The sequence below is a fragment of the Rhipicephalus microplus genome, chromosome X (genome assembly GCF_043290135.1).
Source record: "Rhipicephalus microplus isolate Deutch F79 chromosome X, USDA_Rmic, whole genome shotgun sequence".
NCBI classification, from domain to species: Eukaryota; Metazoa; Arthropoda; class Arachnida; order Ixodida; family Ixodidae; genus Rhipicephalus; species Rhipicephalus microplus.
The window spans coordinates 313,941,310-313,958,051 of NC_134710.1; positions in this window are offsets into that span (position 1 = coordinate 313,941,310).

Here is a 16,742-nt window from a genome sequence, read left to right on the forward strand (position 1 = left end):
CATTTTGTTTTTCTCCTCAATGATGTCGTACTAAAAAACAATTCTAGTTTATATCATGGTGATTTTATTTCAAGTAGTTTATGAATAGGTTATCCTAACTCTGTTTGATTATTAGTCGTATTTTTTTCTTGCTCTCTAGGCTCGTTTGAATGTGCGTTCAAGCTCCATTCGGAGCCGTAGTGGACGTACGTCACTATGAAAGCCAAGAATCCAAGCCAGGTGGAACTGTACAAACTAACCTGTGCAAAATTATGCGATATTTGCCCACGCTCAATAATATTGTGATTGCAGCGTTTAAATAACGATAACTTGAATCAACATTTATCAGTCAAGCTGTTCTTAGCAGGGATTTGCATAACGGACGTTTCAGTTAGCGCTGATGATGTGGCCTCGCATTATAGCGAGAGCGAGCCTCGATATAAAATTGAGGGTTGCTTGTGTTGCAAGAGGCGAGGTCGGATGATCGACAAACGCGCCATGGCGGGTTGTCGATGAGGTGCAGACCGTGCATTGGCGCTACACTGGGATATAAGTTTTGTGTATTTCTTCTGAAAAATCATTTAACCATATGGTGTAGTAGCGCAATTTTCACGGGGACGAAGAGGACAAGAACACACGACACTCGCTACTTGTCCTCTTGTCCCCGCTACTTGTTCTTGTCCTCTTCGTCCCCGTGAAAATTGCGCTACTACACCATATGGTTAAATGATGTCTCACCAACTAGCCCAGCTCTCAACCCTACTGTTCTTCTGAAAAACTTTGTTGTGAATTCGTGCTTTTTTGTCTCCTCACCTTTCGTTTTCCCGTCTACTGCGTGCGTGCCTTAATGTTACCAAGATGACACCACAAACTGCCCAGAAAGCAACAATGTGACGCTTCCCGTGCGAAGCGCTTGCCCTGAAAAGTGTCACTCATGCACTTGTCGCGCACCATTTTAAAGGGCAGTGACGCAAAAACTTTGGCCTCGCGTTTTAAATGCAAAGCATTCTTTAGCGAACTTCATTGACTTCAGCATTAGCGAACTTAGTGAACTTCAGCATTACCCATAACAAGAACTACGTTGTTCGAAGGCGCGGCACACAAGATACTCCTACCTTGTGGTCTGTGCTACGTGAGGCAGGCAGATAGGTGTCTGAAGATGCCACTGCAGAAACACAGCAACAAATTGGGGAAAGAAGGGATAGATACCTTGGAATTCACCCTATCTGACTGTATTTTGACTTTTACAGGACAAGTGTACTAACAAGTAATCTAAATTATCATCCAAGGCAAATCATAGAAGCTGCAGCAAACCATTATGGTGTCTCTGTTAGTAAACCTTCGACAGCTTTAGCAGATAAAGAACTTGGTTTCTTGCGACATCAGCTCTTGTTGTTTTTGCCCGGGCTCTGCTTGCTTCGTTGGTTTAGTTTGCTTGCTCATGCTAGTTAGCGTCGTGTTTTGGAAGGAAGCGTACTTTAATTACATGCTTTCGCTATTACCACTCACTGGCAGTTTTAATAAATTACTTGTTCTTGACAATAAAGTTTAGTTTGCAGCCAGCGCCAGTCTTCGTTAGTCTAGTTGCCCCCTGTTTTCTGTTGCGCTGTAATCTCTTTTGAAATTAAAATTCCAAAGTTATAGGAAGAGAATCCTAATTGCCAGATGCTGACAATATTAGCGACATCTGTGTTACTTCGTCCTATAGCAGAAGTACTTGTATTACTTTGAAGACACGCACCGAGAAAGGTAAACGTTTGAAAATACGTTGTTTCACTGTCACGTCTACGTAACATAAATATCTCTTGTACTTGGCTAGTACTCTGACTCAAGCACATTAATCGTGGCTCCAGGAGATTTTTTAATCGTTCAACAAATTTTGTTGGTTCCTGTCCAGTATTGTCCTGTGTAGTCTGTTTCTGCCAATGTGTGTTTAGATCTGCTTTGTCAATATCATTGCGAAATCGCAGAGCCATGACTCCGTCACTAATTGAATTCCTTGTCGAACCTTGTTAGGAATTATTACGGGTTATTTTCTGGATTTTCACTAATAAATTTATTACCAGGTATATGACTTGTTCGGTAAGACGCCGAATTGCGAATAATATATTTCACTGCCTAGGCAAATATCTGCATTACGTGCGAATATGTTTAGGGCACTATTGCTAGGCACAAGAATGTCTGAAGAGAAGATTGAGACACAGCAATATTATTAGCAAATATGTGTCACCACCTTCACGCCAGGTAAAGCAAGATCTCTACTTTTGTGAATTCTTGCTGGTCATGAAGTGCAGGTTATACGAATACCAGAATGACTATACCTATTCAACTGTGCATGCAGCTTAAAAACAGCCAAATGACACAAAACAAACATACACTCGTTCAATTGAATATGACGTAACGTAAAACTGTGCAGTGAAAAAAACAACAACTAATGTTCAGGGTTTATATACTGAAGGATGTTTCTGTTTACAATTCAGTACTGTGTAGATTTTATCCCGCATTCAGAATAAATGCTGGCTACGCTCAGCGACTATTCTATGCTTCAGCCGATGAAGTTTAGGCAGTGTTCTCATTCATGTCTTTCACAACTACTTGAAGTAGCGAATATGAGAGAGAGGGAAAGAGAGAGAGAAAACAACGTAAACAAACTGGGGACTCCACTGGAAGTTTATTTCCGACGCCCTTTCGCACCAATACATGCGTGCAAATGCACTGCAGGGCCATATCTTCAAGGAACGCTATAAAGTGGTTTTTTTTTGTAAAAACCGGACATTGGGCAAAAATGGTTGATGTTTATGGATTACAATTATCAACTTTCCTGTTGCGCATAATACGTTCGTCACTGAAATGATCAAAGATGCGGAAACATCAGAATAACGCTTGCCTGAGCTGGTTGGTTGCACAAAAGAGAGTTTTCGGCCATCCGCTGTGACGAGGACTCGAAAAACTACGACCCACAGATTTATTAATAATGTTTCTAGTTCAGCTGTGCGGCGAATTCTGTCCTAGTCAGTGTGGTTAGTCAGCATCCTTACTCAACATGTAGAAACGCTTTTGTAATCGCACAGTTTTATAGAAACACTTGTTCATACATTATACAAAGATTCTTCGGCTCCTTAGGGCGTGAAATGGTTTTTAACTGTTTAAACGAAAAAATTTTGATATCGCAATATTAAGAAAAATTTTCCAAGCGTTTTGGTCAGAAGTTTGTTTTCTAGAGTAATTTCTTGAATTTTCAAGGCTCCACTCCCAAAAAGCCTGTATTTTTTGTATTCAATTATTAGGTCCAATGAGTTAACGTGGTAAGTAATACATTTCAGAAATTTCCCATGTTCTTTCAGGAGCCTAACCCATGAAAGAGAGGAGAGAACTAAAGCATTGAAAAGCCGAGAATAATTTTTCAAAAACAGTAACACATTACTGTGCAACAAAACACCCAATAGACAAAATTAGGGTACTATTCCAGATTTGGTATTTATGCACGGTTATTTATTCCGTATTTTTCTAGTTCGTGTGAAAAATACGAAATGTAAACCTATTTTTCAATTGTGGGAACCAGAAGACCGCATTTTGTTGCGCTTAAAGTCAGTATTGAGAAGTTGAATAACTGTAGTAGGGTGGAAAATACTTTTACATACAGTTATATTCTTCACACTTTTAATACTCACTGTTTATATTATGGGAACATTGAACAGCAAGAGAAACATGTACGCATACATAATACAAATACTGGCGTTTTGGTAGGTTTGTATGTGCACGCCTTCATTTTAGTCTTTATATTCTGACACTCCTTTAAAACTTAAGCCTTGACTGAATACAAAGAGTATAATTGACAATAATATATTTAACGCTCACCTTCGGTTATCTTTCTTCGAATATTTTCAATGGTTCTGCGTTGCTAGTCATCACATTTACTCCTGTAATACTGAAGCTGTTTGAATTAGAGCATGGCCGCTATAAAGCCGGAAATATAATGCGCAGCAGAACGATGACATATCCACCGAGCATGCATGGCGTGGTGAGGCAACGTGACAGGACTGAATGTACGTTGCGTGCTCGTAATGGCCGTGGGCAGCTCAACATCTTCGTGCGCTGCGGACCCTTTGTCGTCGTTGGCGTGGGGGAGCTCCAGGTTTTCCATCTTCTTGTTCGCATTGGCTGCAGTTCGTTGAAAAATTGCGCCAACAACTACTGATAAAGACGGAGTCGCTGAAATCTTCAGAAATTTGACGTTTTATTGTTTTTTTTCAAATTGTTTGCGTGCTGCAGGTAAATCTACAAAGAGAATAAAATTATGGTGGCGACAGATAAAATCAAGACGCGATCAAGCGCATCCTGCCGACTTCTGTTAACTAGAGTAAGTGGGGGTGTTTTTGTGTTTTAATTGATTGCCTGAATTAGCGACTTCAGTTATGTGAGTTTTTAAGAAAGTAATCCTGGCGAAAAATTTTAATGAGAAAATTATTGATTGATTTGCAAAACGTCGAATAAGACCGTCTCTAGCTTTTAGGTTTCAGTAACAGTGTTGTTCTGGTTAGTACACATGCACGCAAAAGAAAATATTAAAATGTGATATGCCCGCTTGCGCGTGTAAAATAGCAATAATTGTAGCGTTTTCTATAGTTAAGTGTACGAAAGATATGCTTTCCTACATTACAGTTTACGGTACATTACAGTTTTGATAAGACGCAATGAATATTGCTTGTGCTGCCGCCAGCAAAACATGATCGTCACCACCACCATCGTCGCTGCCATGTGGAGACAATAAAATCATGCCAATGTCAAGTGGCAGCGAGCACGCGATCAGCGCATCATGAAGTCATGTTTTACATGGCACGCATAGCATATTTATCATGTTTGGACGGGTCATTTATCTTCGTCATCTGTTCGCATCACTTGTTACCAAATTTGGTATATGTGGAGCTAGCGAAACAGCCACGAACGCACCATGAGCAAGGTATCTGTGAAGTTCTTACACGACACGCATGTTATGATTATCATGCTTGAACCAGTAACACAATTTCTTCATACACTGAAGTCCCGTAAAACTAAATTTGGTATATGTGAACCTAGTAAAACAACCGCAAATACACTATTAGTGTGGCATGTATTCGTGTTCTTCTATGACACGCATCTCATGATTATCATGTTTCCACCAGCTATAAACCTTCGTCCGCCATTCACGCACTATAATACCAAATTTGGTATAAATGAAGCTAGTGAAACGACCAGGAGCAAACCTTGAGGATGGCGTGTAGTCATGACTACCATGACATGCATGTCAATATTTCCACGTTAGGGTCCGTCACTGATTTTCATCATGCACTCATGTCATATTATACCAGTTTTGCACTATGTCATGTGAACAAAACCACCGCAAAAGCAGACAGGTCATGATATGTAAATCATGACATTCATGACATATATACCAGGAGTTTCGTGTTGTGGCAAGTAATTTATGCTTGTCATACAGTCACGTTACGGCATACCAATTTTGCTATTGATACCGTTAGCGGAGCGGCCAGGAGAGCTAAATGTCGTAGGTGGTTAGATAGATAGATAGATAGATAGATAGATAGATAGATAGATAGATAGATAGATAGATAGATAGATAGATAGATAGATAGATATGGTCAAAATCACTGAAGATTGCAATGAAATGCTTCACATTTAAAACAATAATAGTTAAGAAATAAAAAGTTGCCAACTGTCTTATGGTGACATTTTGTAAGCTATTGTACTACTTGCTTTTTTCGAATTTTTGCCCTGATTTGTTAGATAGATAGATATGTGGGGTTTAACGCCCCAAAACCACCATGTGATTATGATAGACGCCGTAGGGAAGGAATCCAGGAATTTCGACCACCCTGGGTTCTTTAACGTGCAAACAAATCTGAGCACACGGGCCTACAACATTTCCGCCTCCATCGGAAATGCAGCCGCCTCAGCCGGGATTCGATTCCGTGATCTGTTGGTCAGCTACCGAGTACCTTAGCCACAAGACCAACGCGGCAAGTCTGCCCTGCCTTGTTGCTACAAAAGTTAGTTAGCATTGGTGACGAATGAAACAATTATGCAGAGCACAAAATTGATGCCATCAGCTCCATACTATGAATGGCTCTAGAGTAGTGATAACATGCAATTATTTGCTTCGTTATTGAGTTCGCTGTCATATTTAAAATCTTTCTCAAAAAGATCGCTGGGGCGCCCTGATATATACATTTACAAACTTCAATATGAACTATCACTGCGCAAAGTTTTTTTCTCCTACTGAACGTGTCTATACAAGTTAAATCCATTGGCACTCGAAAGGAGAGAGTGATTACTAATTAGGCTATTGTCTGCGAATAATTTTCCCTACGCAAACACAATATGCTTGAATTAGAAATTAGTAGTCTCTCATACTAAGCTTCGGAAGCCCAAGATTACATGCCATGTGCAGATATTTTGTTTAAGTAGTCCATTCTAGCTGTTTATTCAAAAGCAACGAGTCCTTAGAACAATCTCTTGAGAAGTCAGAAAGGGCTTCTGGTGAAAGAAATGACACTGACTGTCCTTGACTGGGCTTCGATAATTTGTGTAGTCTGCTAGAACCTAGCAGCGAATATCAGCTGCCTCCTCAGCCATCACTGTCCTTTCATCTGATTAATTGATATGTGGGGTTTAACGTCTCAAAACCACCATATGACTATGGGAGACGCCGTAGTGGAGGGCTCCGGAAATTTCGACCACCTGGGGTTCTTTAACGTGCACCCTAATCTGAGCACACGGGCCTACAACGTTTCCGCCTCCATCAGAAATGCAGCCGCCGCAGCCAGGATTCGAACCCGCGACCTGCGGGTCAGCAGCCGAGTACCTTAGCCACTAGACCACCACGGCGGGGCGCCCTTTCATCTGAGAATCAAAAGAAATGCTCCATCCAACAGCACTTGCTCATTTAGGGGACGTCAGGCAGTTCTGGAGTGATTCAGATACTTTCTTTTCACATACGAGTACACGCTCGTGTCCATGGTCTCATGCGGAAACTTAAACGACCTGAAAATTTGGTCATGCATCTTGACGTGGAGGCTAAGTCAAATTTTATGTTTCATGGAGTAACGATGAATATTTAACTCTTAAATTACGCATTTACAAAAAAGGCGGTTCTAGCGGAGACCAGCCTGCATCACTTCCCAAGTGAAGGACTCCCGTGTCGTGGTTATATAGTCGGAGCTTCTTACTTATGTTTCAAGCAACTATACCAATTACCTGAATTCATCAGGGCACCGAAAATAATTCCCATAAGAATAATAATAATAATATTTCTTGGGATTTTACACCCTGAAGACATGATCTGTTTTCCCGCTGTAAAGTATGTTATCATCTGAATATGCCAAGAAACAAGAAGATAAGTTTACATGTATAGTCGGATACAACTTCGGAAATGCAGAGTGGGCACGCAGCCCGATTCACTGAAGCACGGCAGTCGATTAGAACTCCACATCACACGTTCAAAGGCGAGGGCGTTGTTTCCTCTTCTGCATCAATACCCTTCGCAAGCACAATAACCTCCTCGCCCCTAGTTTCTAAGAGCACAATAACAATGTCGGTAATAAGTGCTTTATTTTATCAAGATTTCAAACTTCTCGGCCACACGCTGTTCTCGCTACTTGTACAATTGTAAACACGCAAAAAAAAGCATGATCGGTTGATCGTGCACGATATTCATGGGAGACAAAGAAGACAGGGGGCAGAAGCATGGCACAGCAGTGCAGGAGACAAATGACTCTTGATATTTCGCATATATAAATAAACCAATCTAGAGCATGTACACTGAGATGACACCAGAACTGCTATTTGCGTCACAGAAATTCACAACAAGAACAAGAAGTATCAGAAGTGAATATTACGCTCGTTTCTTTGTATTTTAAGAGCCTGGTGAGTAGCCCTTGAAGGGCTCTATGCAGGACGATTTGAGCTTCTCGGGCAGATGACTTAGCTTCGAGCTTGCTCTATTGTAGCCATAGCATGAAGACAGTGCGTAGCGCATGATAGCAGCGTTAATAAAATTGGCTATAAAAACACGCGTGGCGTTTGAAATGCATGTAGGACATTTCCTGTGGTTATCAAATAAACACCACGTGGAAACTCATCAGCACCACCACTCAGTCAACTTTTAAATGGGCAGCGACGTCAGCGTGATTGTCGCGCTATTATTCCGCCAACTGAACATGCGCCATGCACAGGCGTGTTCGTGGGCATTGTTCCATTTTGAACAGGTTCCTTCGTTCCACCTTCAGCATGCAAATTTCCACTTTGAAGGCAGCAAGAGTAAACACGCAGCACTCTCGTGCTGCTCGTTTCCTTTCTGTAAAACTCATCATCATCATCATCATCATCATCATCATCATCATCATCATAATCATCATCCTGACTGTGTCCACTGCAGGACAAAGGCGTCTCCCATGTTCCATCAGTTAACCCGGTCCTGTGCTTGCTGCTGCCAATTGATACCCGCAAAATTCTTAATCTCATCTTCCTACCTAACATTATGTCCCTCCCTAAACCGCTTGCCTTCTCTGGGAATTTAGTTAGTTACCCTTAATGACCAGCCGTTATCCTGTCTACGTGCTACATGTCCGGCTCATGTACATTTCCTCTTCTTGATTTCAACTATGATATCCTTCACCACCATTTGTTCCCTAATCCACTCTGCTCTCTTCTTGTCTCTTAAGGTTACACCTACCATTTTTCTTTGCATTGCTCCCTGCGCCGTCCTCAATTTAAGCTGAACGCTCTTTGTAAGTCTCCAGGTTTCTGCTCCGTAGCTAAGTACCGGCAAAATACACCTGTTATATACCTTTCTCTTGGGGGATAGTGCAATCTACCTGTCATCAAACTATGCAGATAAATATAGGGACAGGTAGTCCCTAGAAGCCTCCTCATTATGGCAGAAACGTGAATGTGTTTGGATAGTTCGTGAGCGCGGTGAAATTGAATGGCAAACATTGTAGCCGCTTGATGATACCATTTTTACTTATGCGCGCAAGTTTGCATAGTCTGCGCGACAAAGCTGATAGATTGATCGTGCGGCTCGACGCGAGTACTGCTTCTGGGCAAAAGCAAAGTGGTGGGTGTACCCTATCTTAGCCGGGGGCGTCTGTAAATCGAACTGACCCATGCGTGAACTAGGCTACAAGCGCGCTGAATCTGAGAAGTCCCCAGCTGAACTCGTGACATTCATAGTGCCGTTGTGAATGTCAAACGTTGATGCGGTGAACGTTAAGCGGCAGCTTCTTTGCATATAAAATAGGTTGTTGAGCTTGCACTGCCTGTGCAAGTTTATAGGCATAGAGGAGCTTGTATAAACTAGCTTCGTGCTAGGTTATACAAGCTCCAAGTTATACAAGCTATAAGTTTGTCGTCTGCTCATGTGCTTACCTGCTTTTAAATGAAGACCGCATCAGCTCTGTTTTATTTTTATTTAACTAATAGACAAAGGGTTGACGATGATTACACTGAGCTGTTTTGTCTTTTTCGATAAGGTTTGAATTAAAGGTAAATTATCTCGGCCGCAAATAGCAAGACCTTATTCACTACGAAGCAAATAAATATACTCCTGATTAACCCAATACTAATGTTTATCATATTAGTAAAGGGTGATTAGCAGCAATATATTTCACGTGCTAATGATTCACGTTGCGTAATTTACTGAGGCTTATATAGCTGATCAATTAGCATGCTTTAGAAAGCCCAGTCCTAGCTTTAGCTGGCTTCATTAGTATGGTCTTCTTGAGATTGAGTGTAATTCTCTCGGCCCAGGCACGTAGCCAGAATTTTGTTGCAGGGGGGGGGGGGACACCTCTTTGATTTTAAAAAGTGCATCTCCTTGAAATGCTTAATTTATTTTTTAAGCCATGGCGAAAAAAATCGTCTTTTCTTCGAGGGGGGTGGAACGGGCCTGGTATGTTAACCCTAGCTATGCCCCTGCCTTGGCTTTACCAGCAATTGGCGTAACTAGCTTGGTCATACCATGTCCTGGCTCAACTAGCCAAGTATACCGCATAAACAAATAGCTAATAGAACCGCCGCACGTGCTCCGGTGCAAACAGACGATGGCAACATAGAAGACGCTCACTGGCCGAAAACCGTGCTACAATGTACAGGCTGAGTGATTTACGCCTTCTTCGGGTTTAGATGCGGTCGTGATATTGTAACACCTTCAACCGGTACTGAATTCAGAGGCCACCCTGCTGCTTATTAAGACCTAGTGCATGCATTAAAAGCTTCAAAATAAATTTAAATACTCCGTTGCTTTAGAACTATCTGCATGAAAAAGTTCTGACACATTATTCCAGTGATGCACTTCTGCACTCAGCGGAACGACAAACAAATGAAAGAAGAGGCCTGTGGTTTGAAAACACCACCCAACTTAGTCGACCACCTTTGACGCGATGACTGCTTCTACCGTAACCAATGAAACGGGCACACTCAGGGGTGGATCTGACTTTTTCGTACTGTTGGCTCGTTCACAAGGGGGTGTCACCAGAGCTCGAAAAGATTCCCAGTTTCGCGACACTCAGGTGAAACTCGGTCGATCCTGAATAGCACCCTAAGACATGATCCCGCTCAAGCGCTAGGCAATGTTCGTCGAAGGTGGGGTCTCAGGTCACCCGACTCATAACTTACGTCCACAGTGCGCGCCGAATTACAGGCTTGTATAAAGCAATCTTTGAGGAGGAAATGCCACATAGTACTAAAGTTTCATCCAACTATAAGTTTAACAGAGACGACGACAAAACACGCATGCTCTTCCGATTTCACGCTATTCAAGCAGTATAGTGGTCTTTTAGTATCTTAAAAAAAGAAAAAGATGACCAACAAACAAAACAACAACAAAACAACAACAAACAAAAAAGATGACCAACAGAGGATGACAGGCTCCAGTTGGAGCCTGTCATCCTCTAGAGAGTGTACTGCGAGATAGTACACAGGGCACCGAGGATAGCGTTGAGGCACGTGTGCAACAGAAGGCACCGTTTCTGTGAAAGGCGCTGTTTATCACTCACGATGTGCCATGATGCAATGGTGGATATGACGCTCAAGAGAACGCCTGTTTGTGCATAGTTATTGATAAACAGGGCGGAAGGGTGAAAAGAAGAAGAATGAAGAAGAGGCAGATATTTTTCCGTCTTGCTATTGTTTTTTTCTCTTGTTTACGTTTTCAGGTAATGTGGGTTATAGATTGTACTGCTTGCCGAACAAAACAACAAAAATAGGAAACCATTCGTTCTAGTCTCGGGAGTTTCAATCAATTGTGACAATGGTGAACCTAATCTGAAGACCCGCTAAGACGGCGGTCAATGCAATAGTCACTGAATTTGCGCGAGGCCTCTTCTATCTACGAGACCGCAAAGGAATTGCACCCCATCCAAAATATACGAAGGTTATGCGATGAGGATGATAGCGATGATAGCGACACAATACTGTGAGGGTAACGGTGCGATGATGACATTTAGGTAGCTTACTTCCATATAGATTATTTTACGATGAAATAATGGGCACCGCCAAAATGAAATGTTTGATGAACATCTTATTTTTGCATGTCGCGACGTCGATTATAATAAATATGTCCAAGACACAATAGAAACCATTTCCATGATATATTGTAGTCTGCCGTGAATCTGGTCGTTTCGTCGTAGAAAATAGAAAACGACTAGGTTAATAGTCCATAATAAGGCGGCACCATAACTTATTCTCCATGAAAACGACGACCTTACTTTGTCTTGAACGATGAAAATGCCGGGCCACGGCCGAATACCGAATCGCACACCAGACATTGACTTAAGTTACATATTGGCCGCTGTTGTCTCCGGAACACATATATAACGATTGTCTTACACTATGCATGCGTCGCATATAATACAAATTCAGTGAGAAATTTCGTGCTTATTAGCTTTGCTCTCGTCTCATGCGTGAGCTACACAAGGATACTGCTCTGCACCGCATTCAGTGTTCCTTAACTACGCGTCATTCAAAAGGCTGCATATTTCAAACTATTTCGTTATGTTTCTCTTTCTTAACCACTGAGAAAGCGTTTCTCTACTGTGAAATGACATGAAAGCAATAAAAAACACCTACTCGCAATAATTTGCAAAAACGAAACTGAGATTTTTAGGAATAGCTGCATCGTGTCCCTTTCCGTGCGGAATGGAAGACATCCGCTCACCAATTGTTGGAACACTCGGTACTCGTAGCTGGCCGCTAGTAGGCCTGGATGCGTATAAATATATTTGGCGTGGTCATATACAACGGAAGTCACATCATTCTTTTTCTTTTTCGGAACAGAAATCGTCCCTACTTTCTTTTTGTTTCAGCGCGCCAGCACTCCACACGTGGCCGAGGAAGGTGATGGTGGTGCAAGAGGAGGGGTCTTTTGCAGTAAGAGCGACAATTTGCTACCAATGATTGAGGATTCTAGCAGGTAACGTGCAAATAAGGGTGGATGCATGGTGAACTAAATCATCGTCTGTACCGTCTCCAAAGATCTGCCTTCCCACAACCTGAGCCGCTGCTCGGTAAGTCCGTCTTACTTTCGTGCCCCAGACGAACAACGCATGTACTATTCGTCATGCGGCACCATGTACCCCCAGAACTGGCCCAGTGAGCAACAACGCACGGAACCCTACATGCTCTTCAAGACTGATTGTGCTGGTAGCCTATCTACCCAGCCAAGGCAAGTCGATAATCGGTACTGCGAGGAGCGCGCTGCTACGAGCTTGACTCAACCGAGTGAATGAACCCAACGACCTTGTACTATGCCGCCAAATACCACAAGGAGATAGCGCCTTACGTCAAAGACATGCGCTGAAAGTACGAGCGCCGCACCACACAGCTCCAGCACTATACCCTCGCATCATGCAGGGATTCAGCGCTAAAAAAGACTTTCGCAAAGCGGGACACACTGTGATCGCAAAGTCGTCGGGAAACTTCTGCAACAGAACGAAGTGTGACAAACTAAGAAGGGGACCTGGACCTGCACGTCTGCCGACATCGAAGGTCCAAGAAACAACTGAGCGAGACAGTGCCCCTGGCGCATGCTCGTGCCTGCCACCCCTTCTTTCTCCTTTATTTTCAACACCTGAGTCAAACACCGACGCTAGATGTTGGCGGTGAAATGTGCCGTACCTATGCGCACGTGCGTTGGCGGAGTGTGCCGCTATGTCAAGGCAGGGTAGAATCACGAACCGAGCAAGGCACTCAGAGCGTACTTTTGGTTCAAGGTGCCACAGGAGAAATTGGCTTGGGACTCGGTCTCTGCGCAGTTTTCGTTCTCGATCTCCATGTCTGTACTGCGTGGCCACTTGTCGTCCTCCCAAAAGCATGTACGGAGACTGGGCCACCACCAGCGAATCGATTGCCTCGACTGCCAGCCTGCACCAGTGAAGTTTAGTTCAGTTAATTTATTTTCCTTGACCCATCACATATGGTAAATAAACTTTTAGCAATCACTTCGTCTTGCATCTAGTATGAAAATTACTCTGGTAAGTGAAGAAGAATACACGAGCTCGACTGCTCACTCACTCACTCACTGATTCACTCGTGTCTACGATGACTGTTACGCTATTTTTTTGTTCACTGTGCATTGTTGTATACAATCTTCGGCATCGTAAAGCTACTTGGATTATGACAAATGCCGTAGCGGAGGTCTCCGGATAACATTATCCACCTGGTGTCTTTAAAAAAGAGGCCCTGCAACACTTTTTCAGCATGGTGAGAAAACGCCGCTGATCGGTAGTCAAGGCTTCCGAGAACACGAGAGCCAAACACTAGAGCGCAGCACTCAACCTGGAATTGACAAATGATTCTCAATGTCAGGTAGATATGAATTGCTGTTTCCTGGACAAATGACAAATATGTTAGAAACCCATATCACCGTGAACTCAAAGATCACGGCCACAAGCCGCTTTCACTATTGTGAGCTGCATAAGTTAGTGCGGCCACCGTGGGATGGTCCGACATGCCTGTGCACTCACTCGCGATACCCCTAGAAGTAATCCGCACGTTCAGAGAAAATGAACATTTTCAAGGTCCTAAAGTGCAGAAAATTTTCATAACGTGCCATCCCTCCCTACATAGCTTCCAGTTCATGCTGCCAGTCCTCCAATTTTAGGGGCGAAGCTCCTCTTAGCCTATTCTTGTCCTGCGCTAGGTGTAACATGCAGTATCTCCGAAAGCTATAGATGGCGCTGTCTCATCAACATTTCTTATCTCATTTCCTAGATGACATTGGTCCAAAAGAAGTGTGCACAATAAGAGAGACGGACACATGAGCAGAAGCAAGAGCTGAATAATGTACGAATTCATGGACAGAACCCCGGAAGAACGCAAGGATTGAATAATGGACGCACAGACGGACTGACGAACGGGTGGACGAATGGACATACAGACGCAATTCTTCCAGCACAGCGGCCGAGTGCCATAATTCATGCGCCACATTATTTTCTTTCTTTAAGATTTTGTAAGTACTTATAACTGCCTGTTTACTCAAAAATTGTACAGGTATATTTTGAACGATTTGCTAGAAGGGGCAGTGAAGAGGCCACATGTTGATGAGTTTTGAGGGTCAGCGGCTGCACTGCAACAGTCTCAATATAGCTCATGTGTCTTTACTGACGAAAAAATTGAAGATTTCGAGAGAAAAGAAAACGTAACTTCCCCGCCAATATATCTCTGTGTGGCCTACAAATCGTGTCTGCGTCAGCAAAATGAACGAACATACCTCTCTAGTTCGTTAGCACTCTTACCTTGACGAAAAAAAACATAGGCGTGTTCAAATGGGGTACCCTTCACCCTTTAACAGGAAAGGAACACAAAGACTTCCCCTCACTGTTACTGAGTTGTACCTGCCCGGTCACTGTTTTAAGTGCTTGGTTACGGCCTCGCTGCTTTCTTTACAATAAAGGCGGCTGAAGGTCCCTGCGGTTGCATTCCGAGAAATGTTTGATTTGCTTCGGTACTTGAGTAAACCTAGAGACCAATGGCAGGCCCTTGAGAAAATACATTATCGGGTCATTTTCATTGTTATGTGCGAAGCAGCTCTTTGAATAGCCTGTGTAACGCCGTCTCTCTGCACCGGGGCGGTACCAAGTAGGCCATGCCTTCCTTCGCAGTGTGCGCACGTGACGTCACTCTCTCTTTCTAGCCTGTCACCGCTCGCCGCGTGTCATGTCACTCGCTTCACCCTCTCCACTGCTCGCAATGCTCAAGCCCACTGTTCACGTCAGCATCAAGTCCTCACCCACGCCACGTCTCTCATCTGTCGGCGAGAAGCTGCGCGCAGGCGCGCCGTCCTCTAGCCCGGCTGTGGTTCCATGGCACCGGAAATGTTGTAATGAGACATGCGCACGTGTGTCAAGTGGTGTAGCGGAAAAGCCGACATAGACGTAGGAGATCAATTCGCCTGGTGGAAGCGAGGTGGTAGTTCGGGCGCGAAGAAAAATGCGATGAGAAGTGCGCATAGAGGAGAGACTCACGACGTTGGCAAGCCGGTTGAATGGCCTATTCCCCATAGTGGGTACGAGCCAAGGCAGAGAGAGCCAAAGCAGGCCCCGAGACGACGAAGAAGCAAGCAAGAGGAGACATTAGGTACGCACCTAACGCACCTCAACCTCAAAGACGACGAAGACGATTTGCACGGCTGGAACTTCGTGTTCTAGCTATTTGTTCGAACACTTCTAGATGCTTTAAATGTTAATATTTTCGAGATCACACCATCTGTCAAACCAATCGGCCAAGTGCAAATAGAATTTGACAATATCTTCCCTATGAACGCTAAACACTTGCCCTCTAAATATTTGATTGATTTATTAGAACAACAAATGTCTCAATTAGGTACTAATACAGTAATTGCAACGGATGCATCTATGAGTGGTGAGAAGGCAGGTGTGGGTATTTTTTCTCTCTCATTATTCTGGCCATTTTCATTACGCCTCCCAGATTATACACCAATATTTGAAGCGGAATTAACGGCGTTATACTAGCTATTCGTAAACTTCCTGCGACTCATTCGACAGCTGTGATAGTGACTGACTCGTATTCCGTGTGTTCATTCTTATCATCGTCGTCGACATCAGCAGTACTGGAGACTTTTAAATCATTAATTCCAGCAAACATTCGTCTAGTGCGAATGATATGGGTGCCAGGCCATCGTAGTATATTTATAAACGAGATGGCTGACAAACTTGCGTGAACATCTCTTGATCTTCCGATTGTGCCAATCATGCCTCCTATAGCTTATGTAACAGCAGCGAGGTTTAGAAAACTTTCCCTTCTTGAAGACTCATCAAACACCATGATACCGCATCCAGATTTCTCGCACCTGCACTTCACATGGAATAATAAATGGTGTCCAACGCGTAAATTGGAAGTTTTGGTAACAAAATTACGTTGCCGTGTACCACCTCTTAATTTCTACTTAAACATGTCTGGTCTTGTGCCATCCCCTCTGTGCTCAAGCTGTAACGAACCTGAACATATCGACAATTTTCTTATCACATGTCACCGATTCAAAAATCAAAGAAAAAACTGCTTCAAAATTTTATTCAGAAAATTAGGAATATCACTTAATACTCCCAATATTTTGTCTTTTGGGGCCATTTCATTGGGACATAGCGACAGGAACATCTGCGGGGGCTCTCTGCGAATTCATATATAACACAAGAAGATTACCTTGCTGAGTCAGCCATCAGCTCTGAAATTTTACTAGTCACACTACCACT